This window comes from Mustela nivalis, assembly GCF_964662115.1.
Source record: "Mustela nivalis genome assembly, chromosome: 11".
NCBI classification, from domain to species: domain Eukaryota; kingdom Metazoa; phylum Chordata; class Mammalia; order Carnivora; family Mustelidae; genus Mustela; species Mustela nivalis.
The window spans coordinates 2,792,069-2,818,484 of record NC_139030.1 but is presented as its reverse complement, the minus strand read 5'-3'; positions in this window follow the sequence as shown (position 1 = coordinate 2,818,484).

Here is a 26,416-nt window from a genome sequence, read left to right as displayed (position 1 = left end):
TTCTGATGGAGGCATAATACTCCATAGTGTATATGGACCACATCTTCCTTACCCATTCGTCCATTGAAGGACATCTTGGTTCTTTCTATAGTTTGGCAACCATGGCCATTGCTGCTATAAACATTGGGGTACAGATGGCCCTTCTTTTTACAACATCTGTATCTTTGGGGTAAATACCCAGGAGTGCAATTGCAGGGCCATAGGGAAGTTCTATTTTTAATTTCTTGAGGAATCTCCACAGTTCTCCAAAGAGGCTGCACGAACCTGCACTCCCACCAACAGTGTAAAAGGGTTCCCCTTTCTCCACATCCCCTCCAACACATGTTGTTTCTTGTCTTGCTAATTTTGGCCATTCTAACTGGTATAAGGTGATATCTCAATGTGGTTTTAATTTGAATCTCCATGAGGGCTAGTGATGATGAACATTTTTTCATGTGTCTGATAGCCATTTGTATGTCTTCATTGGAGAAGTCTCTGTTCATATCTTCTGCCCATTTTTTGATATGATTGCCTGTTTTGTGTGTGTTGAGCTTGAGGAGTTCATTATAGATCCTAGATATCAACCTTTTGTCTGTACTGTCATTTGCAAATATCTTCTCCCATTCTGTGGGTTGCCTCTTTGATTTTTTGACTGTTTCCTTTGCTGTGCAAAATATTTTGATTTTGATGAAGTCCCCAAAGTTTATTTTCACTTTTGTTTCCTTTGCCTTTGGAGACATATCTTGAAAGAAATTGCTGTGGCTGCTATCGAAGAGATTACTGCCTATGGTCTCCTCTAGGTTTCTGATGGATTCCTGTCTCACATTGAGGTCTTTTATCCATTTTGAGTTTATCTTTGTGTACGTTGTAAGAGAATGATCGAGCTTCATTCTATTGCATATAGCTGCCCAGTTTTCCAAGCACAATTTATTGAAGAGACTGTTTTTTTTTTCCTACTGTATATTTTTTTCTGTTTTGTCGAAGATTATTTTCCCATAGAGGTGAGGGTCCATATCTGAGCTCTCTACTCTGTTCCACTGGTCTATGTGTCTGTTTTATGACAGTACCATGCTGGCTTGGTGACCACAGCTTTGTAATAAAGATTGAAATCAGGTAACGTGATACCCCCAGTTTTATTTTATTTTTATTTTTTATTTTTTATTTTTTTTTATTTGTTTATTTGACAGACAGAGATCACAAGTAGAGAGGCAGGCAGAGAGAGAGAGAGGGAAGCAGGCTCCCTGCAGAGCAAAGAGCCCGATGCGGGACTCGATCCCAGGACCCTGAGATCATGACCTGAGCCAAAGGCAGTGGCTTAACCCACTGAGCCACCCAGGTGCCCCCTCCCCCAGTTTTATTTTTGTTTTTCAACATTTCCTTAGCAATTCAGGGTCTCTTCTGATTCCATACAAATTTCTGGATTATTTGCTCCAGCTCTTTGAAGAATAGTAGTGGAATTTTGATTGGAATGGCATTAAAAGTATATATTGCTCTAGGCAGTATAGACATTTTAACAATGTTATTCTTCTGATCCAAGAGCATGAAATGGTCTTCCATCTTTTTGTGTCTTCTTCAATTTCCTTCATGACTCTTCCATAGTTCCTCAAGTACAGATCCTTTACCTCTTTGGTTAGGTTTATTCCCAGGTATCTTATGGTTCTTGATGCTATAGTAAATGGAATAAATTCTCTAATTTTCCTTACTGTATTTTCATTGTTAGTGCATAAGAAAGCCACTGATTTCTGCACATTTACATTGTATCCTGCCACGTTGCTGAATTGCTGTATGAGTTCTAGTCGTTTGGGGGTGGAGTCTTTTGGGTTTTCCATATAAAGAATCATGTCATCTGCGAAGAGAGAGTTTGACTTCTTCATTGCCAATTTGGATACATTTTATTTCGCTTTGTTGTCTGATTGCTGTTGCTAGGACTTCTAATACTATGTTGAACAAGAGTGGTGAGAGTGGGCATCCTTGTCTTGTTCCTCATCTCAACGGGAAGGCTGCAAGCTTTTTCCCATTGAGGATGATATTTACTGTGAGCCTTTCATAAATCGATTTTATGAAGTTCAGGAATGTTATCTCTATCCCTATACTTTGAAGCATTTTAATCAGTAACGGATGCTGGATTTTGTCAAATACTTTCTTCTGAATCAATTGAGAGGACCATGTGGTTTTTCTCTCTTCTCTTATTTATTTGTTTTATCACATTGATTGATTTGCAAATGTTGAACCATCCTTATAACCCAGGGATGAATCCCACCTGGTCATGGTGGATAATCTTTTTAATGTGCTCTTGGATCCTGTTGGCTAGGATCTTGTTGAGAATCTTAGCATCCATATTCATCAGTGATATTGGTCTGAAATTCTCCTTTTTGGTAGGGTCTTTGCCTGGTTTGGGGATCAGGGTAATGCTGGCTTAATAGAAAGAGTCTGGAAGTTTTCCTTCTGGTTCAATTTTTTGAAACAGCTTCAGGAGAATAGGCATTATTTCTTTTTTGAAAGTTTGGTAGAATTCCCCAGGGAATCCGTCAGGTCCTGGGCTCTTGTTTTTTGGGAGGTTTTTGATCACTGCTTCAATCTCGTTACAAGATATTGGTCTATTCAGGTTGTCAATTTCTTTCTGGTTCAATATTGGGAGTTTAGAGTTTTCCAGGAATGCATCCATTTCATCAAGGTTGCTAAGCTTATTGGCATATAACTGTTGATAATAACTTCTGATGATTATTTCTACTTCCTTGGTGTTCATTGTGATCTCTCCCTTTTCATTCATAATTTTATGATTTTGGGCTTTCTTTCTTTTCTTTTGGATTAGTGTGGCCAGTGGCTTATCGATCTTATTTATTCTTTCAAAAAACCAACTTCTAGTTTCATCGATCCATTCTACTGTATCTTTGGTTTCTACCTTATTGATCTCAGCTCTAATCTTGACGATTTCCCTTCTTATGGTGTGGAATTGGTTTGATTTGTTGTTGATTGTCCAGTTCTTTAAGGAGTAGAGATAGCTGCTGTGTTCTGGATTTTTCAATTTTTGAGAGATGCCTGGATGGCTATGTATTTCCCCCTTAGGACCCTCTTTGCTGTATCCCATAGGTTTTGGACCGAAATGTCTTCATTCTCATTGGTTTCCATGAATTGTTTCAGTTCTTCTTTGATCTCCTGGTTGATCCAAGCATTATTATCAAGGTGGTCTTTAGCTTCCAGGTATTTGAGTTCCTTCTGAACTTTTCCTTGTGATTGAGCTCCAGTTTCAAAGCCTTGTGATCTGAGAATATGCAAGGAATCATCTCGGTCTTTTGGTATCAGTTGTGTCCTGATTTGTGACCCTGTATGTGGTCTATTCTTGAGAAGGTTCTGTGTGCACTTGAGAAGAATGAGTATTGTGTTGTTTTAGAGTGGAATGTTCTATATATCTATGAGGTCCATCTGTTCCAACGTGTCATTCAATGCTCTTGTTTCTTTATTGATTTTCTGCTTCGATGATCTCTCTTTTTCTGAGAGAGGCGTGTTAGATCTCCTACGATTAGCTCATTCATATCAATATGACTCTTTAACTTGATTAACAGCTTTCTTATGTAATTGGCTGCTCCCATATTGGGGGCGTAGATAATTACAATTGTTAGATCATCTTGGTGGATATTTTCTTTAAGAATGATGTAGTGTCCTTCTGGATCTCTGACTACAGTCTTTAGTTTAAAATCTAATTTATCTGATATGAGAATTGCTACCCTGGCCTTCTTTTGAGGCCCATTGGCATGATAGATGCTTCTCCATCCCTTCACCCTCAGTCTGGGTGTATCTTTAGGTTCAAAATGGGTCTCTTGTAGACAACATATGGATGGGTCCTGTCGTTTTATCCCATCTGCAACCCTGTGCCATTTCATGGGCACATTTAGTCCATTCACATTGAGAGTGATTATTTATAGATACGTTTTTATTGACATCGTGTTACCTTTGAAGTCTTTCTTTCTGTAGATTGTCTCTATATTTCTGTTCGATGCTATTCTTACGATTTTTCCTCTTTTATAGACCGCCCCTTAGTATTTCCTGCAGTGCTGGCTTGGTGATTGCATAGTCTTTTACTCCTTGCCAGTCATGGAAACTCTTTATCTCTCTATCCATTTTGAATGTCAGTCTTGCTGGATAAACTATTCTTGGCTGCATGTTCTTCTCATTTAATGCCCTGAATATATTTTGCCAGGCTTTTCTGACTTTCCAGGTCTCTGTGGACAGGTGTGATGTTATTCTGATGGTATTTCCTCTAAAAGTAAGGAGCCTCTTTGTCCTAACGGCTTTCAAGAGATTATACCTACAATTGTAATTCCTCAATTTGACTATCATGTTTTTTTGGAATGTATAATTTGGGTGGAGACCGTTCAGCCTCTATTATATGAATGCTGGTTCCATTCGCGTATTGGGAAAAAATTCATGAAGGACTTGTTCCACTATATCATCTAGAGTTCTTTCTTTTTCCTCCTCTTCAGGGATTCCAATAATTCTGACGTTGGAACGTTTCATGGCATCATTTATTTCCATGATTCTGTTTTTGTGGTTTCTAAGCTGTTTGTTTCAGGCTTCCTCCTGATCCTTTCTCTCTATCTGTTTGTTCTCCAGATCACTAATTCGATCTTCTGTTTCAGTTACCCAAGCTTTGAGAGAGTTTAGATTAGATTGGAACTCATTGAGAGCATTGTGAACCTCCTCCCTGTTAGATTTAAGCTCTGTCTTAACATTGTGAACATCCTGTCTGGTCACTTTCAGCTCAGCCCTAATCAATTCTGTTTGGTCATCCATGGCTTTCTCCAACCTAGCTATTGCCTGGATAATTGTTAGCCTGATTTCTCTTTCCGACATATTGTCTATGTTGCTATCTTTTAGCTCTGTTGCAGAAAGTCCATCCTCTGTATTTTTCTTCTGTTGGGCATTCCTCCTCCTAGTCATTTTGGTGGGAGATAACTGAACAGATGTAGCTGGATGTATTAACCGTCGTGCAATCAAGGTGCACCCTGGAACACTTCTGAGCAATCAGGATTCCCCACCCCAACGAGAGACAAAAGAAAAAGAAAAAGAAAAAGAAAGAGATAGAGAGAGAGACAGGAAAGAAGGCTAAGATGAAAGAGAAGGTTCAGCCTAAATGGGCCCCAAGGTAAGATTTGTGAAGTATACAAAGACAGACAAACACTGAGACTGATAAAAGTATATGTCAAGAGGAAAAAAAATATATAGATATATACATATATGCAAATAAAGGATGAACCTTGTCAAAAAGAACCCCAAGTGTAAGGTTTATATACTATCAGGACAAACACAAAAACACAGAAACAATGGTGGAAGAAAAAGATGGGAGTGTGGTTATAAGTTTTCAGTGTGGGCGAGGAAGGTTGCTTTGATTCCTCCTGGATGTATCTTGATATCTTTGTTAAATGACTCAACTTACCTACATAAAGGGGGATTAAAAATTAGTTTACCTATAGGGTAGTATTGATTGGGGAAAGGGGATTACTTTGAAGTTTAACTCTATATGAATATTAGAAGATAAAAATAAAAAGGAATAAACTAGACTAAACTAATTTTTTTTTTTAAAGAAGGAATTCAAAAAATAGAAATGCAAAAGAAAAACATAGGTTTATGTATCAAAAAGTTCAGGTTAGAAGGTTATTACGGAATTTGATGTACTGGACAGCTCGCTGTAATGGTTATTAGGTTAAAAAAATTACCTATATTAAAAAAAAAAAAAAAGAACCAGAAAAGTGGGAATGAATGAAAAATAAAAGTTTTCCTATGAAGTAGTGGTTGTTCTCTTGTAGTCCTTTTTTTTTTTTTTGTCTTTTTTTTTTTTTCCTTTCTTGATTTGTTTTCTGGGGGAGGGGCCTACCAAGTGGGTTTTCAGTCAATGTTGTTCCCTGACTTAAGTCCTCCCGCCCCCCTCAAGGGGGTGGGCTCTGAGGAAACTGGTTTTTTTTTGTTTGTTTGTTTGTTTTTGTTTTTTTTCAGTCTTTTGTTCTCTGGCAGTTTTTATGCTTACTTTTTTTTTTCCTCACTTTGACCACTTTTGATGGTTTTTGTAGTTTTAGAGGAAAACAATCCGCACCCTGATCTCCCTCTCAGAGAGAAGTCTCAGTCTGGCTGCAGAGCCTAAATAAGTTTCCCCTTGGCCGCTGGTAGAGCAGGTTCCAAGTTTCGGTCCCTGGGGATGCAGGATCTTTTGCTTGTACCCAAAGCCAAGGCAGTGGCGGCTGTCTGGGCAGCTCCAGACCGCCAGAGAGGTTCCAAGCAGCAATCGCACATTGAGATTTTCCCGCTGGCCCGGGCTGGGAGTGCCTGATCTTTCTGGGTCTAAGAGCACCCGGTTTGCACGCACCAATTTCAGGGGAGCCTGAGTTTCACACGTGGGTCTCAGGCTCTGAGAACGGGCGCAGGTCCGAGAGCACCAGGCTGGGCCTTCGCACACCTCTCTGGGGGGAGAGTCAGGTGCAGGCTCTGAAACAATGGCGCATATCAAAGGGCACAGGCTGGGTCTTTATACCTCTCTCAGGGGAGTATCTCAGGCTCTATAGCAGGTCTCTTGTGTTCTGCCACCCAGGGTGGCTCCCATCCCCTCACAGGAAACAGACCCCACGCTGAGGCTTAAGGACCAAGAGCTGGTTTCTCCCCTGCACTTTCCCTGCCCCAGCTCCAGGGGAGGCTGTCCTGGGACTGGGGACTTAAGCCCCTGTCCCTAGCTGTCCCGATTTCCACACAACCCCCCACCCCCGTGGTGATCCTTTGCTCTTTTGGAGTGCTTTCAACCAGTCTGCAAGTTAATGCTGGTCCCCAGACCCAGGGCACTCTCGCTGGTATTGGGGTATTACTTTCCAACTGGTTGCCTCTGGTGGCTCCTTCCCCCTTTTGTTTATCTTCCAATATCATTCGGACTTTCCCACTCCGCTTTACCTGCCCACTGGCGTCTTCTGCTCCAGTACAGATCCAGACGTGTATAATTCTGATATCAGGCTGATTTCATGGGTGATTGGAGATCTTTGGTAGGTAATCAGCTCACTTTGGGGTACAAGTTGTAAAGGCGCCTCCTCCTACTTCCCCACCATCTTGCCCCCGTCTTGTATTTGTTTTAATTTTAGTATGTTATGTTAGTCACCATACAGTAAGTACATCATTAGTTTTTGATGTAGTGTTCCAAGATTCATTGTTTATGTATAATTCCTAGTGTTCTCTCCAATATATGCCCTCCTTAATACCCACCACCAGGCTCACCCATCCCTCCAACACCCTCCCCTCTAAAACCCTCATTTTCTTACTCAGAGTCCAAAGTCTTTCATGGTTCTTCTCCCCCCCAATCCCCCCCTTTACTTTTCCCTTCCTTCTCCTAATATCCTCTTTGCTATTCCTTATGTTCCACATATAAGTGAAACTATATGATAATCGCTTTGCTCTGTTAGACTTATTTCACTTAGCATAATCCCCTACACTTCCATCCATGCCAATGCAAATTTTGGCTATTCAAACTTTCTGATGGCTGAGTAATATTCCATTGTACATACTGACCACACCTTCTTTATCCACTCATTTGTTAAAGACCATTACAACTTTTTCCATTGTTTGGCTATTGTGGACATTGCTGTTATGAACATGGTAGTGCATGTGCCCCTTTGGATCACTACATTTGTATCTTTGGGGTAAATACCCAGGTGTGCAATCCTGGGTCATAGGGTAGCTCTATTTTTAACTTTTTGGGGAACCTCCACACTGTTTTCCAAAGTGGCTGTACTAACTTGCATTTCCACTGACAGTGTAAGAGGGTTCCTATTTCTCCATATCCTATTCAACAGTTGCTGTTTCTTGCCTTGTCAAATCTTTTCCATTCTAACTGGTATAAGGTGGTATCTCAATGTGGTTTTGATTTGAATTTCCCTGATGGCTAATGACACTGAATGTGTTAATTTAATTTTATTTTTTATTGCAGATAATTAAAATACAGTATTATGTTAGTTTCAGATATATAATATATAAATTCAACAATTCTATCCATTACTTAGTGCTCATCAGGTAAGTGTAGTCCACATCTGTCACCCTACAGCATTATTAGAATATTATTGACTACCCCTATGCTATACTTTTCGTCTCTGTGACTTACTTATTTTATAACAGGAATTATTTATCTTTTAATCTCCGTTATCTATTTCACCCATCCTCCCATCCACCTCCTCTCTGACAGTCACCAGTTTGTTCTCTGTATTTAACAAGCTGTGTTTTGTTTTGTTTGGTTATTTCTTTCTTCATTTGTTTGTTTTTTAGATAGCAATATGAGTGAAATCATATGGTATTTGTCTTTCTCTGACATATTATGTTATTATATTATATTATTAGTATATATAATATAAATATGTTATATATTATTATATATTATTCACATAATATCCTCTAGGCCCATTTATGTTGCTATTGGCAAGATCTTATTATTTTTTATGGTTTAGTAATATCCTATTGTATATATATGCTATATCTTTTTTATTCATTCATCCATCAGTGGACAATTTTGGTACCTGTTTTGGGAGATTGTTTTAACTACTGGGTGTCCTAGACTTTTCATGTGCATTTTAGAATGATTGTGTCAATTTCTGAAAAAAAAAAAAAAAAGCCAGCTGGAATTTTGTTTTTAATCTATAGATCAACTGGGGAGGGTTGCTATCTAAACAATTTCAAATCATATAATTCATGAATATTAGATAGGTTTTCATTTAATTTGTTCTATAATTCCTTACAATAATATTTTATACTTTTAGTATGCAAGCTTTATACTTATTTTGGTAAGTTCATTGCTAAATATTTTATTCTTTTTGATAGCATCATAAATGGAGTTCTTTTCTTAACTTCAGTTTTAGATTTTTCATTTTTAATTTGTAAAAGTATATTCAATTTTGACATAATTGATGGACTTGCTGAACTTGTTTATTATTTCCTTCCTGAAATTATTTCTAATACTGGTCTAGTGCATTATTTGGGATTTTGTATATATAAGAAATTTTGCTGAACTCATTCAGTATTTTTAATAGTTTTATCTGGGTTGCTTAGTACTTTCCATATATAATATTATGTCACATACAGATATAGTTTTACTTCTTTCTTTTCAATATGGATGCATCTTATTTATTTTTCTTGCATAGTTTCTCTGTCTATATATTCCACTAAAATGTGGAATAAAATTGGAAAAAGTGGACATCCTTATCTATTTATTGATATTAAAAAGCATCCAGCATTTCACCATTAAATCTGATGATAGTTCTGGGCTTTTTACTGATCCTTTTTATAAAGTAGTGAAAGTTCATTTCTGTACCTAGTTTGTTGAATTTATTTTTTCAGGGCACTTTTTTTCCTGGAGCTACTGAGATAATAATTGAGATAATAATTTTGCCCTTTATTTCATTGACACAGGGTATTACTTTAATTGAATTTTATATGGTAAAGAAACTCTGCATTCATGGGGTAAGTCCCATTTTCTAATAGTGTATGTTCCTGGAATTGCTATATGTTGCTATATATTGCTGGAACTGCTTTGCTAGTATTATGTTGAGAATATTTGTGTCTATATTCATAAGAGTATTGGGCTGTAGTTACACATTTCTCTGGTTTTGATGTTGGCATTAAATTGACTTCATAGAATTAAGTGGGAAGTGTTCCATCCTCTTCATAATTTGGAACATGTGAAGAATTTCAGTAATTTTTCTTTAATTGGTAGAAGACACTAGTAAATCCATCTATGCCTGAAATTCTTTGTTAGAATTAAAAAAAAAAAGAAATAAAGAAAATTGCTAATCAATGTCTTTCCATGTTTAAGTTCAATCAAATTTTCTCCTTCTTCTTGAGTTATTTTTGGTTGTTTGTATCAATACTATTATTGTCAAATATATGACATTTCTGTACTTTATAGAAACAATAATCATTGCTCCTTAAATCAATAAAATAAAGGAAAGGAAACAACCAATTATACTCTTTTATATTTACCTTTGCTGTTTTTTTAATGAGTTAAAATTAATATCCAGATTATTTATTTCTATTCTGAACAATATTTATTATTTCTGTAAGGCACATCTGCTAACAATGACTTATCTCAGTTTTTGTTTCTTTGGGGGAATATATTTATTTTGCCTTTTTTTCACAAATAATTTTAATGGATATAAGATTTTTAGCTGACAGGTTTTACCCTTGCACTTTAAATATGTCATCCCATTACCTTCTGTCCTCCACTGTTCCTGATGAAAAGTCAACTGTAATACTACTAAGTTTCTCTTGTGCATGGCAGTTAAAGTTTTTCTTTCTACCATCAAGATTTTCTCTTTGTTTCATCTTTCAATATTTTTACTATGATGCCTCTGGGTGTGAATTTCTTTAGTTCATCTTACCTCAAATTGGTTGAAAATTTTTGACATTATTTCTTTGATTTTTTTTTCCTTTTCTTCTGTATCCAATTTTTTCTGGTATTTCCATTGTATCAGTGCATTAATCATACCCCATGTTTCTTTCAGGCTCTGTTCATTTTTCTTTTGTCCCCCTTTCCCTATTATTCCAATTACAAAGTCTCTATTGATATATGTTGAAGTTTGATGATTCTTATAAAAGTGTTATATACAAAAGTGTCAAACACTAAAAGTGTTTGAGTATAGCTGATACAGAATATTACATTAGTTTTAGGGGTAAAACATAGTGATTTGCAAGGTTTATACATTAGTCTATGCTCACCACAAGTTCAGCCACCATCTGTCACCATATCATACTATTACAAAATCATTGATTATATTCCCTACAATGTGCCCTTCTTTCATCACCATGACTTATTCATTTCATAACTGGAAACCTGTGTTTCTCACTCCCCGTCACCCATTTTTCCCACACTCCACTTTCTTCCCCTCTGGCAACCATGAGTTTGTTCTCTATATTTATAGATCTGATTTCACTTTTTTGCTGTTCATTCATTTTTTTAGGTTCCACATGTAAGTGAAATAATAGGTATTTCTCTTTCTTTGTCTGACTTATTTTTTTTAAGATTTTATATATTTATATATTTGATGAGAGAGTGAGAGAGAGGCAGAGAGAGAAAGAGAGAGTTATAAGCAGGGGGAGCAGTAGAGGCAGAGGGAGAATTGGGCTCTCCACTGAGCAGGGAGCCTGATACAGGCTTGAATCCAGGACACTGGGATCATGACTTAAGCTGAAGACAGATGCTTCACTGACTGAGCGATCCAGGTGCTCCTGTCTGACTTTCACTTAACATAATAATCCTGTAGGTCCATCTATGTTGTCCCAAGTGGCAAAAACACATCCCTTTTTATGGCTGCATAGTATTCGTGTGTGTGTGTTTGTGTGTGTGTGTTTACCACGTATTTCTTATTCACTTGTCTGTTGATGGGTACTAAGGTTGCCTCCATATATTGGCTATTGTAAATAATTCTTCAATAAAGGATAGGGATGTATATATCTTTTCAAATTAGTGCTTTGTTTTCTTTGGTTTGTGAATACCCAGTACTGGAATTAGTGGATCATACAGTATTTCTGTTTCTCATTTTTTGAGAAATCTTCATACTGTTTTCCACAGTGGCTGTACCAATTTACATTCCCCACCAGCAGTGTACAAGGGTTCTTTTTCCTCCACATCCTTGTCAACAATTGTTATTTCTTGTTTTGATCTTGGTCATTCTAACAGGTATAGTATGATATTTCATTGTGGTTTTGATATGTTTTTCTGATAATTCCTGTATATGTTGGACGTCTGCATGTTTTTTTTTTTTAATGTCTACTCAAATACTCTGCCCATTTTTAATCAGATAATTATTATTATTTCTGGTGTTGGGTTGCATATTTTCTTTATATATTTTGGATATTAATTCCTTATCAAATATATAATTTGCAAATATCTTCTTCCATTCAGTAGGTGGCCTTATCATTTTGTTCATGATTTCCTTCACAGTGAAAAACCTTTTTTATTTTGATGTAATCTCAATAATTTTTTTGTTGCTTTTGTTTACCTTTCCTCAGATGACATATCTAAAAACTGTTGCTATAACAAATATCAGAGAAATTATTCCCTATGTTCTTATCTAGGATTTTTAGTTTCAGCTCTCACATTTAGGTCTTCAGTACATTTTGAGTTTATTTTTGTGTAAGGTGTTAGAAAGTGGTCTAAATTAATACTTTTATATGTATCACTCCAGTTTTCTTTCTTTTTTTGAATATCTATCTATCATCTATCTACCTATTATTTATCTACCATCTATCTACTTATCTATCATCTATCTATCTATCATCTATTATCTAACATCCACCTATCATCATCTATCCATCATCTATCTACCTATTATCTATCTATCCCATCTATCATCTATTAACTATCTATCATCTTAAGTTTTTATTCAAATTCCAGTTAGTTAACATACAGTGAAATATTAATCTCAGAGGTACAATATAGTGATTCAGCACTTCCATACAATATCCAGTTGTTGTGCAACACCCAGTCGGCATTGCTCACCACAAGTGCACTCCTTAATCCCCAAGACCTGTTTAACCATGCCCCCACCCACCTCACCTCTGATAACTATCAGTTTGTTCTCCATAGTTGAGCCTTTTTCTTGGTTTGCCTCTCTCTCTCTCTCTCTTTCTCTCTCTCTCCTTCTTTTCATTTCCCTTTGATCATTTGTTTTGTTTCTTTCTTAATGCCAGATCACTGTCTACTCTTGGGATCCTCTAGGGCATTTCTTATTTAGATTATTATATATTGCAACTCTCAAATTTTTATTTTAAAAATATTTTCTATTTTATTACTTATATTATGCATATGATAAGACATTGTCTTCATAACTTATTGTTTTATTTGGTACTTTTTAAAATTTATATTTATTTGTTAATTTCTTTTAAGTGTACCAAAATTCATTGTTTATGTACCATATCCAGCGTTCCATGCAATACGTGCCCTCCATAATACCCACCACCAGACTCACCCAACCTCCCACCCACTGCCCCTTCAAAACCCTCAGATTGTTTTTCAGAGTCCACAGTCTCTCATGGTTCATCTCCCCCTCCAATTTCCAACTCCCTTCTCCTCTCCTTCTACCCATGTGCTCCATGTTATTTCTTATGCTCCACAAGTGAAACCATATGATAATTGACTCTCTCTGCTTGATTTTACTCAGCATAACCTCTTCCAGTCCCATCATGCTCATACAAAAGTTGGATATTCATCCTTTCTGATGGAGGCATAATACAACAAAATGTATACAGATCACATATTCTTTATCCATTTGTCTATTGAAGGGCATCTTGGTTCATTCCACAGTTTGGTGACCATGGCCATTGCTGCTATGAACATCGGTGTAGAGATGGCCCTTCTTTTCACTACATCTGTATCTTTGGGGTAAATACCCAGTAGTGCAATTTCAGGGTCATAGGGAAGCTCTATTTTCAATTTCTTGAGGAATCTCACACTGTTTTCCAAAGTGGCTGCACCAACTTGCATTCCCACCAACATTGTAAGAGGGTTCCCCTTTCTCCACATCCTCTTCAATACTTGTGTTTCCTGTCTTGTTAATGTTGTCCATTCTAACTGGTGTAAGGTGGTATCTTAATGTTGTTTTGATTTGAATCTCCCTGATGGCTAGTGATGATGAACATTTTTTCATGTGTTTGTTAGCCATTTGCATGTCTTCATTGGAGAAGTGTCTGTTCATGTCTTCTGTCCATTTTTTGACATGATTATCTGTTTTTTGTGTGTTGAATTTGAGAATTTCATTATAGGTCCTGGATATCAGCCTTTTGTCTATACTGTCATTTGTGAATATCTTCTCCCATTCTGTGGGTTGCCTCTTTGTTTTGTTGACTGTTTCCTTTGCTGTGCAGAAGCTTTTGATCTTAATGAAGTCCCAAAAATTCATTTTCAACTTAGTTTCCTATGCCTTTGGAGACATATCTTGAAAGAAGTTGCTGTGGCCGATATCAAACAGGCTACTGCCTATGTTCTCCTCGATGATTCTGATAGATTCCTGCCTCATGTTGAGGTCTCTTATCCATTTCAAGTTTATCTTTGTGTATGGTGTAAGAGAATGGTCGAGTTTCATTCTTATACATACAGCTGTCCAATTTTCCCAGCACCATTTATTGAAGAGACTTTTCCCACTGTGTATTTTTTCCTGCTTTGTCAGAGATTATTTGACCATAGAGTTGATAGTCCATATATGGGTTTTCTACCATGGTCCACTGTTCTATGTTTCTCTTTTTATGCCAGTCCCATGTTGTCTTGGTGATTATAGGTTTGTAGTAAAGCTTGAAATCAGGCAACATGATGCCCCAGTTTTTTTTTTCTTTTTCAACATTTTCTTAGCAATTCAGAGTGAATTCTGATTCCATACAAATTTAAGGATTATTTGCTCCAGCTCTTCGAAAATTTTTGATCAGAATGGCTGAAACTATAGATTTCTCTAGAAATCTATAGACATTTTAAAAATATTTATTCTTCTGATCCATGAAAATGGAATCTTCTTCCACCTTTTTGTGTCTTCTTCTATTTCATTCATGAGTGTTCTGTAGTTCCTTGAGTACAGATCCTTTACCTCTTTGGTTAGGTTTATTTCCAGGTATCGGATGGTTCATGGTGCTATAGTAAATGGAATCAATTCTCTAACATCCCTTTCTTTGTTTTCATTGTTAGTGTATAAGAAAACTATTTATTTCTGTACATTGATTTTGTATTCTTCCACATTACTGAATTGCTGTGTGAGTTCTAGTAGTTTGGGGGTGGAGTCCTTTGGGTTTTCCATGTAAATTATCATGTCATCTGCAAAGAGGGAGAGTTTCACTTCTTCATTGCCAATTTGAATGCATTTTATTTCTCTTTTTTGTCTGATTGCTGTTGCTAGGACTTCTAATACCATGGTGAGCAAGAGTGGTGAGAGTGGGCATCCTTGTCGTGTTCCTGATCTCACTTGGAAGCCTGTCAGCCTTTTCCCATTGAGGATGATATTTGCTATGGGTTTTTAATAGGTAGATTTTATTAATTTGTGGAATGTTCCCTCTATCCCTATCCTTTGAAGTGTTTTAATCAGAAACAGAAGCTGGATTTTGTAAAATGCCTTTTCTGCATCAATTGAGAGGACCATGTGGTTCTTCTCTCTTCGCTTATTGATTTGTTCATTCACATTGACTGATTTGTGAATGTTGAACAATGCTTGCAACCCAGGAATGAATCCCACCTGGTCATGGTGGATAAGCTTTTTAATGTGCTGTTGGATCCTATTAGCTAGGATCTTGTTGAGAATCTTAGCATCCATATTCATCAAGAATATTGGTCTGAAATTCTACTTTTTGGTGGGGTCCTTACCTGGCTTGGGGATCAGGGTAATGCTGGCTTCATAGAAAGAGTCTGGAAGTTTTCCTTCTGCTCCAATTTTAAAACAGCTTCAGGACAATAGGTATTCTTTCTTCTTTGAAAGTTTGGTATAATTCTCTAGAGATTCTTGTCAGGTCTTGGGCTCTGGTTTTTGGGGTGGGGGGAGGTTTTTGATCACTCCTTCAATCTCGTTACTAGATATTGGTCTATTCAGGTTGTCAATTTCTTCCTGGTTCAGTTTTGGAAGTTTATAGTTTTCCAGGAATACATTTATTTTATCTAGGTTGCATAACTTATTGGCATATAACTGGTTTTGTTGTTGTTTTGCTTTGTTTTTAAAGATTTTATTTATTTAATTGACAGGCAGAGATCAAAAGTAGGCAGAGAGGCAGGCAGAGAGAGAGGAGGAAGGAGGCTCTCTGTGGAGCAGAGGGCCCAATGCGGGACCGATCCCAGGACCCTGGGACCATCAACTGAGCCAAAGGCAGAGGCTTTAACCCACTGAGCCACCCAGGGGCCCCAGAATGTAACTGTTGATAATAATTTCTGATAATTGTTTTTATTTCCTTGGTGTTAGTTGTGCTCTCTCCCTCTTCATTCAGAATTTTATTTATTTGGGCCTTCTGTCTTCTCTTTTGGATTTGTTTGGCCAAAGATTTATTGATCCTTTTTTTTAAATGATTTTAGTTAATTATATGAGAGAGAGAGAGAGAGAGAGAGAGAGCAAGAATGAGAGGAGAGAGATCAGCAGGAGAAGCAGATTCCCAAGCAGGGAGCCCCATGTGGGACTTGATACCAGTACTCCAGGATCATGACCTGAGCCGAAGGCAGTTGCTTAACCAACTGAGACACTGAGGCGCCCAGATTTATCAATCTTATTAATTCTTTCAAAAAACCAGCTTCTAGTTTCACTGATGCATTGTACTGTATCTCTGGTTTCTATCTCATTGAGCTCTGCTCTAATCTTTATTACTTCCCTTCTTGTGTGGGCAGTTCACTTAATCTGTTGTTGATTCTCCAGTTCTTTAATGTGTAGAGACACCTGGCTTATTCTGGATTTTTCAAATTTTTTGAGGGAGGCTTAGATGGCTATGTATTTCCCCCTTAGGACTGCCCTTGCTATATCCCATAGGTTTTGCACCGAAGTGTCTTCATTCTCGTTGGTTTCCATGAATTGTTTAAGTTCTTTTTTGATCTCCTGGTTGATCCAAACACTCTTAAGCAAGGTGGTCTTTAGCTTCCAGGTGTTTGAATGCCTTCCAAATGTTTCCTTGCGGTTGAGCTCCAGTTTCAAATCATTGAGGTCTGAGAATATGCAAGGAATAACCTCAGTCTTTTGGTATCAGTTGAGCCCTGATTTGTGATCCAGTATGTGGTCTATTCTGAAGAAGGTTCCATGCACACTCAAGAAACATGAGTATACTGTTGTTTTAGGGTGGAATGTTCTGTATATATCTATGAGGTCCACCTGGTCCAATGTGTCATTCAATGCTCTTGTTTCTTTATTGATTTTCTGCTTGGATGATCTGTCTATTAATGAGAGTGGTTTGTTAAGATCTCCTAATATTAATGTATTCATATCAATATGACTCTATCTTGATTCACAGTTTTCTTATGTAATTGGCTGCTCCCATTTTGGGGGTATAAATATTTAAAACTGTTAGATCTTCTTGTTGGATAGTTCCTTTAAGAATGATATGGTGTCCTTCTGTATCTCTGACTACAGTCTTTAGTTTAAAATCTAATTTATGTAATATGAGAATTGTCACCCCGCCTTCTTTTGAGGTCCATTGGCATGAAAGATACTTCTCCTTTCATTCACTTTCAGTCTGAATGTATCCTTAGGTTCAAAATGGGTCTCTTGTAGATAGCTTTGGATGGATCCTGTCGTTTTATCCAATCTGCAATCCTGTGCCATTTTATGGGCATATTTAAACCATTCACTTTGAGAGTGATTATTGAAAGATATGTTTTTATTGACGTCGTGTTACCTGTGAAGTCTTTGTTTCTATAGATTGTCTTCATATAATTCTATTCAATGATATCTTGGCTTTTTTTCCTCTTTTATAGACCCCTCCCCTTAATATTTCTTGCAGTCCCAGCTTGGTGTCACAGTCTTTTCAACCCGGTTGGTCTCAGAAGCTCTTTATCTCTCCATCCATTTTGAATGTCAGTCTTGCTAGATAAAGTATTCTTGGCTGCATGTTCTTTTCATTTAGTGCCCTGAATACATCTTTACAACCTTTTCTGGCTTGCCTGCTTTCTGTGGACAGGTATGATGTTATTCTGATGGGCTCTCCTCTGTACGTAAGGAATCTTTTGCCCCTAGCTGCTTTCAAGAGCTCCTGTCTCCAATCATGATTCATCATTTTCACAATCAGGTGTCACAAGGGCTTTCTAGATTCTATGATCTTGGGGAAAGGCCTTTCTGCCTCTAGTCCACGAATGCTGGTTCCTTTCACCAGATTGGGAAAATTTTCATGGAGAATTTGTTCAACTATATCCTCTAGTCTTCTTTCTTTCTTCTCCCCTTCAGGGGTTCCAATAATTCTGACGTTGGTCATTTCATGGTATTATTTTTTTTTCTCTAATTCTGTTTTCATGGATTCTAAGCTGTTTGTTCCAAGCTTCCTCCTGATCCATTTTCTCCAGATCACTTTGTCCTCCAGATCACTAATTCTATCTTCTGCCTCAGTTACCCTAGCTGTTAGAGAATTTAGATTAGATTGGAACTCATTGAGAACATCGTGAACATGATTCCTGGCAAATTTCACTTTTGCCCTAATCAATTCCATTTTGTCATCAAAGGCTTTCTTCAGCCTGGCTATTGCCTGGATAATTCTTAGCCTGAATTCCCTTTCCAAAATACTATGTCCATATCCAAAAGCTCTGATGGAAAGTGCCTAGTCTCTCATTTTTTCCCCTGTTAGGCATTTCTCCTCCTAGTCATTTTGGTGAAAGATGGCTGAATGGATGTGTAGCTGAATGTATCAACCATGGTGCAGGCAAGGTGCACTCTGGAACACTTCTAAGCCATCAACAGTCCTCACCAAAAAGAAAGAAAAAAGACAAAGAAAGAGAGAGAGGGGGGAAAAAAAAGGAAAGAAAAAAGAAAAGAGAAGGCCCAGTCCAAATGGTCCCCAAAGGTAAGATTTAAAATGTGTACAAACAAAAACAGACAAACAAAAGACCGACAAAAGTAGATGGCAAGAATAAATAAATTAAGAAAAGAACCCAGCCAAAACGAACCCCAAATATAAGATTTATATGCTACCAGAACAAAAACAAATGCACAGAAACCCTGAGAGAAGAAAAATATGGGAGGGTGGTTATAAATTCTCAGTGTGGGCGAGGAAGGTTATTTTGATTCTTCCTGGATGTATCTTGATATCTTTGTTAAAGGACTCAACTTTCCTAAGATAAAGGGGTATTAAAAGTGGTTTACATAAAGGGGTAGCATTGATTGAGGAAAAGTGATTATCTGGAAGCTTATCTCAATATGAATATTAAAATAAAATAAAATAAAAAATAGAAAAGCAAAAGAAAAACACAGGTATATGTATCAAAAAGTTCAGGTTAAAAGGTTATTATGGAATGAAGTACTGAACATCTCATTGTGATGGTAAATAGGTTAAAAAATTATATTAAAAAAAATGAAGAGAACCAGAATAGTGGGAACAAATTAAAAATAAAAGTTGTATCTATGAAGTAGTGGTGGCTGTCCTCTTGTTGTTCTTTCTGTTATTGTTTTGTTTTGTTTTGTTTGCCTGTATTTATGGAGGAGGGGCCTGCTGCATGGTTTTTCAGGGAGTTTTGCTAGAGTTGAGTCCTCATACCCCTATCAAGGGACTAGGCTCCCAGGAAACTGGTTTTTCAGGCTTTTGTTCTCTGGAGGTTTTGTTTGTTTGTTTGTTTGTTTGTTCTCCCCTTGGTGGATTTTGGCAGTTCTTTGGAGGTTTAGAGGAAAGCAAATGACACTCAGACCTCCATTACAGAGAAGCCTCAGTCTGTTCCCCTGTAGGTGCTCCAGAGCACATAAATGCCCCCTCTGCCACTAGCAGAGCACATCCCCAGTCACGGTCTCTGGGGTGACAGGAACTCCCACTTGTACCCAAAACCACAAGAATTACTAGCCACGGCTGTCTGGCAGGTCCAAACTGCCAGAAAGGTCTTGATTAGAGATAATACACTGAAATTTTCATGCTGGTCCAGGCTGGGAGTGTTCAGAATCTCCAGGTCCTAGAGAGAACCAGTTAGTGCCTACACAGACCTCTCTCAAGGGAGGGTGTGGAGCATGACTCAAACCTTGGTCGCGCAGTGCACATGCAGAGTACAAAAAGCTGTGGTTCTAGGGAACGCCAGCTGGCACCCACACCAGACTCCCTCCCGGCCACTGCCACCCAGATGCTCTCAGGTACACAGGCGGCTCAGGGACCAAGACCTGGCTACTTCACTGCACTCTCTGGTTCCACACCACAAGTGACTATCTTGGGTCTGTGGGCTTAAGTCCCTGTCCCTAACCATCCAATTTCATCAATTTTCCCTTAAGATCTCTTTCTCTTTTTAAGTGCTTTCAACCAGACTCCAAATGAATGCTGGTCCCCAATCACAGTGCACTCTCATATTGGGATATTACTTTCCAATGGCTCACTTCTGGTGGCTCCCCACCCCTTTTGTTGATCTTCTGATATCAGTCCAATGTTCCCTCTCCACTTTACTTGTCCACTGGCATCTTCTGCTCCCATAGAGCTCCAGAAGTTTATAATTCTAATCTCAGGTTGATTTCATGGGTGATCAGAATTCTTTGGTAGGTAATCAGCTCACTTTAAGGGACTGGTTGAAACAGATCCTCCTACTTCTCTGCCATCTTTTCTTCTCCCTCCCCCTTCAAGGTTTAATTCATATTTTTGGTCTTGAACTTCTGAACAAAATACACCTGTTCAAACACTAAAAATATGTTTTATTCACAAGAAATTTTGGATTTCAATAAAAGACTGACTCTGCTGAAAAAGTATATAGAAACAGTTGTGAGCAAGTCCAGCATTACCCCCAGGTCATGTTGGCAAAGAGTACAGCCATCTCCTTTCTGTTTCCCCACTGTTTTTTGATCCAAAGCTGCTGCTTCTTCTCCTTCTCCTTCTCCTTCTCCTTCTCCTTCTCCTTCTCCTTCTCCTTCTCCTTCTCCTTCTCCTTCTCCTTCTCCTTCTCCTTCTCCTTCTCCTTCTCCTTCTCCTTCTTCTTCTTCTTCTTCTTCTTCTTCTTCTTCTTCTTCTTTTCTTTCTTTTCAAAGAGCCTGAGTTCCACCCTGAGGCGATGGAAGGCCTGCAAATTCATATTGATGTTGATATGCTCTGGATGGCTTCTAATATGATTTTTATTTTCACAGCATATACAGCAAAAAAGCTCAATGTTATTTTGATTTTTAAATTTCTCTCTATTCCACCTCACCAAATGCTATTACTGTGGTTATATGTTTTTCTCTTTTTTTCTTGAATCTAACCCCTCTAGGAACTATGGATAGAGGAAACCAACTCTTGCAATGTAATTTGCTGCTGGTGTTCTTGGAAAGCCATTTTGGTCTTCTTTGAGTCATCTGGTTTGACGTCATATTGTCCATTCCTTATATAAATGCCATGTGGGATTACACTGGGGATACTGCTGTATATTATCTCAGGCCTCTCTTCCACTGAAGCACAACTTTTGTCTCAGAAAAGCCTGGGGAAGTAACAGTTTCCATTTAGGTCATAAGTACTTTATTTTTCTCTGTGGGTCTTGATCACCAAATGCAGAGGAAATACACACTCAGCAACCTTACACAGATGTATACACTGTGATAGATGGTTTATTTTTTGTTATAACTTCTGAAGAATCTCAGAGAAAAGGGAACTGCTTAGGCTTTAATGCTCAAAGTTTCTTAGAGGGCTTATAAGATTACAGAGGTAGAAGTTGATTTAATAATGCTGGAATAAACACACAAGTAAGAATATTTTTTTTTAAAGATTTTATTTATTTATTTGTCAGAGAGAGAGAGAGCGAGAGCGAGCACAGGAAGACAGAGTGGAAGGCAGAGTCAGAAGGAGAAGCAGGCTCCCTGCGGAGCAAGGAGCCCGATGTGGGACTCGATCCCAGGATGCCGGGATCATGACCAGTAAGAATCTTAACCAAATATCTAGATACACTAGAGCTATTAGACTGTTTACAAGTGTTGAATCTACAACTTAAAATAGTTTTGTACCATGCTTATGATAGGTCAGTCCTTATTCCTCTGACTCATAAATTTGATGAATTAATGGATAATGAACATGTCATATTTAAAAAATATTTTGTTTGTGAGTAAACACGTCCATAATGGTGCAGTTAGGGTCAGTGAAAATCCATAAAAGTCATAAGAAAACTGGAAAAAAATCTCAAAAGCAACTTCTTCAGAACTCTGGAAATTAACCAGGAGTTTCCATATCTGGGGGAATGGCTGGATATGAGTATTGACAGAGAGTTTTGTGGGATTTAAATTTACCATATTTTCATTTCATTCTCCCCAGTTTTGTGGTAATCTTGGAAACTGACTGACTCACAGTCACAGTAGCCTTGGAAAAACATCAACCTACTAGCTACTAGATAGGATGATGTGAAATTCCACCAAAAGCCCCATTTGTTTAGAATTATCATTATTTTAAAAATCTGGCAGTTTCCTGGAAAACTCCACTTACAGGTTTTATTTTTAGCTTGACATGTTAACTTTTTAACATACCAAAGTTTTGTGGGTTTTTTTTTTTAAAGATTTTATTTATTTATCTGATAGAGAGATCACAAGTAGGCAGAGAGGCAGGCAGAGAGAGAGGGAAGTAGGCTCCCCACTTAGTGGAGAGCCTGATGCGGGGCTTGATCCCAGGACACTGAGAGCATAACCTGAGCCAAAGACAGAGGCTTAACCCACTGAGCCACACAGGCACCCCTAACATACCCAAGTTTTAACTTGACATACTCATAGTTCACTGAAAACAGCATTTCCCCAAGGTCATCTATCAAAACAATCAGTGAAAATTGTTTAACATTGCAGCTACTTGTGGTGGTAACAGTTGGGGCTAACACAAAGCTACCAAAAAAATGAAAAGGAAAAGCTGGGAAATAAGATTCCCATATGGGCTCTGAAAAATTCTAACAGATTTGTAAAAATCTAGAAGTTATGCATTTGCAAGTCTACATACTCAGAACAATTCTGGAACAACCCTAGACTCTCCCTTGGTCTGACACAGCTTCTGCATAAGCAGGAAGTGAAGGGGAAGATAGAGTTGTCAACTGCCTGGCTGGATATTAACTTGCACACAAAGTCCCTTGGTAAAGACTCAGATACTCATCAGATCAAAGTATTTAAGGAGTTACTTGTACAATCTTTAGCTGACCACTAAGATAAAGGAGCACTAACGTCTGTGGTTTAACAAACAAATAAAGTACAGAATTAGTTCAGGAATGTCATTAAACAAACAACTGTAAGGGCAATGGAGAGATACTAGCATAAGGATAGAAATATTAGTCAATTGGTTGTTATCAAGGGTGCATAAATAAACCCTTACACTTATGTTCAACTGATTTTTAATAAGGGTGCCAAAATAACTTAATGAGAAAAGTAGTGTTTCAACAGATTTTGTTAGGACAACTAGACATACACAAGCAAGAGAATGCACTTGAATTCTTCTCCCCACATGACCTACTCTTATTTTGTCTAAATGCTCCTTTTCTCTCATGTTATTCTGGAAAAAAAAAATTTCCATATATTGTTACTTCATCCAGACTTTTGTTTTAAAACATGGTCATAATACAATTAGTGTACTTTTTATTTAAAAAAAAAAATAAACTCTTTAAAAAAATTAGTCAGTGTTCAAATTTTTCCTGTTATAAATATACTATTACAAAAGGCTTTGAATCAGAATCCACATTTTGCATCTGATTGACACATAGGATCCTCTCTCCAATTCCTGTTTTTGTTTTTGTTTTTTTCCTTGTAATTTACTTATTCGGGTAAGTAGGCAGGTAATCCTATTGAGCTTCCCACATTCTGTAATTTGCTGTATGCATTCCTATAATGTCATTAAGCATGTTCACTTGTTAACTGAATTTTCTATAAACTACAAGTTAAATATAACTACTTGTTTTGATACACATTCAACAGTGTGGTGTGGCATTGTGTGTTCCATCTGAATCTTTGGATGTAGTCCAAATAATTCTTAATGACTTCCCTGCTTTTACTTGATTTATTATGGACCATTCCTTTCTTTTTTAGTTGTACTAAATGTTATGCTTATTAGACTTAATAGAAATTGCTCCACAAATCCCTGTCTCTATTTATTTTACCCACATTTTTTTTTTCTTTCTGTTATTTAGATGTGGCAATTGCTATTCAAGCTTCTTTCCTCTATCATGTCCACTTTGCTCTGGAGCCCATCTAGCATTTTCTTTTAGATACTGTAATTTCAACCTCTGATATTTCTTTTATTTCAGTTTTATAGTTTCTCTTCTGAGAAAGCTTATTTTTCCTGTTAATTTCAAGGTTTTTTGGTTTTTTGTTCTTTTTTCCTTTTACCACATGAAGTAAACTTAGTACATCTACCTTATTTTTTTGTCTTTATTTCAACATCTGGAGCATTTTAGGGTTTGCATCTGTGTCTTTTCACATGATAATTAACCAAATCCCTCTAGCTGTTTGTTGCTTACATGTTGTAAAATTTTAAATTGTATCCTGGATATTGTTATTATTTCATTTTGTGGACTCTGGGTTCTGTTATGTATGTCAGATACATTTTTCCAACTTTATTAATACATAATTGGTATGACATTTTGTAAGTTAAATGTATACAATGTGTTGACTTGATGTAATATTGCAAGATAATTACTACCATAGTGTTAATTAACAAACCTTTGTATCAGATAATTGCTATCCTTTGTCTGCAGTGAGAACTTTTAAGATCTACTCTCTTAGCAACTTTCAAATATGTAATACAGTTATTAACTAAAATCACCATGCTGTACATTAGATCCCCAGAAGATATCCATCTTATAAGTGAAAATGTGTAACCTGTGAAAAACATGTCCCAGTTTTCCCAGTCTCATTCTATTCTCTATTTCTATGAATTTGTCTTTGATTTATATCACTTAGCATAATTCCCACAAGGTCCATCCATGTTTTCCCAAATGACACGCTTTTTCTCTTTTTATGATTAAATAATATTTTATTGTGTGTCTGTATGTATAAATTATATCATCGTATTGATACGTATGTATATGTAACAATGTTCACTTTATTTATTTATCTGCTGATGAACACTTAAAGTTTTTTCTAGGTCTTGGTTATTATAAATAATCTTGCAGTGACATTGGAGTGTGGATGTCTCTTCAGGATCCTGGTTTCTTTTCTTTGAACATATATCTAGAAGTGTGATTGCTGAATCAAATGGTAGTTCTATTTTTCATCTTTGGAGAAACATCCACATTTTTTTGTAATGGCTGCACCAATTTACACTCCCAAGAACAGTGCATAGGTTCTCTTTTCTCCACATCTTTACCAATACTTGTTAATTTTTTTGTCTTTTTGATAACAATTTTTGATAAAATTCTAACAAGTATGAGGTGATATCTTATTGTTGTTTGTTTGACTTGCATTTCCCTGATGATGAGTGATGTTTAGCATCTTTTCATTTGTTGGTTACCTGTATGTTTTCTTTGGAAAAATTATTATTAGTTCCTCTACCCATGTTTTAACTGGATTGTTTGCTGTGTTGCTATTGAGATGTATGAGGTTTTAATATATTTTGTACATTAACTCTTTATCAGATACATTATTTAATAATATTTTGTACCATTTTATAGAATTTTTTAAATTTTATTGATGGTTTCCTTTGGTGTGCAGAAGATTTTTGGTTTGGTGTAGTCCCACTTGTTTACTTTTGCTGTTGCTATCTTTGATTTTGTTGTCAAATGCAAAAAAAAAAAAAATCATCCCCAAGGTTGATGCCAAGGAGTTTACTGACCATGTTTTCTTCTAGGAGTTTTTCTTCTAGGAGTTTAATGGTTGCATGTCTTACATTCAAGTCTTTTACCCATTTTGAATTAATTTTGATATAGTGCAAGTTAGTGGTCTAGTTTCATTTTTTTGCATGTGGCTGTCCTGTTTTCCCAAAAATATGTATTAAAGAGACTGTCCTTTCCCCAATGTGTATTTTTGGTTCCTTTGTCATAAATTAATAGACCATAGATGCCTGGCTTAATTTCTAGGCTTTCTGTTCTGTTTCACTGATCTATGTGTCTATTTTAATGCCAATATCATATGTTTTGATTTCTGTAACTTTGTAATACAGCTTGAAATCAGGAAGTGTGATGCCTCCAGCTTTGTTCTTTTTCAAGATTGTTGTGGCTATTTGGGGTCCTTTGTGGTTTTATACAAATTTTATAAATTTTTTTCCTAGTTCTGAAAAAAGTGCTACTGGAATTTTAATTAAATCTGCAGATGCCTTTGGGTAGTACAGACAGTTTAACAATATTAAGTATTTCAACATATGAGTGTGTTCATGTTTTCTGTTTCTTCATGATCCAGTCGTGGTAGGTTTCATGTTTCTAGGAATTTATCTGTTTCATCTTGGTTGTCAAATTTGTTGTAATAAAATTGTTCATAGTAGTTTTTTATAATCTTTTATATCTCTATGGTGTCTGGTATAGCTCTTTCATTTTTGATATTTTAAAGTTTCTTTATGTAATTATTTTTGGTGCTATTGTGAATAGGATGATTTCTGTTTTTTTCACAAGTTCTATTTTTATTGCACGCAAACAATTGATTTTTGAAAATTTAAATTTATATTTTGAAATTTTATTAAATTTGTTGATTACATCTAATAATTTGTGGAGATTTTCTATATATATAATTTCTATATATATTTTCTATGTATGTACATAGAAAATCATAACATATTTTTCATTTCTTATTTGTGTGCCTTCATTTTGTTCTCTTTGTTGGGATTTTTGCAGCCATATTAAACAGGGATATTGGTCCCCAATTTTCTTTTTATAAAGTTTCCTTAACTGGCT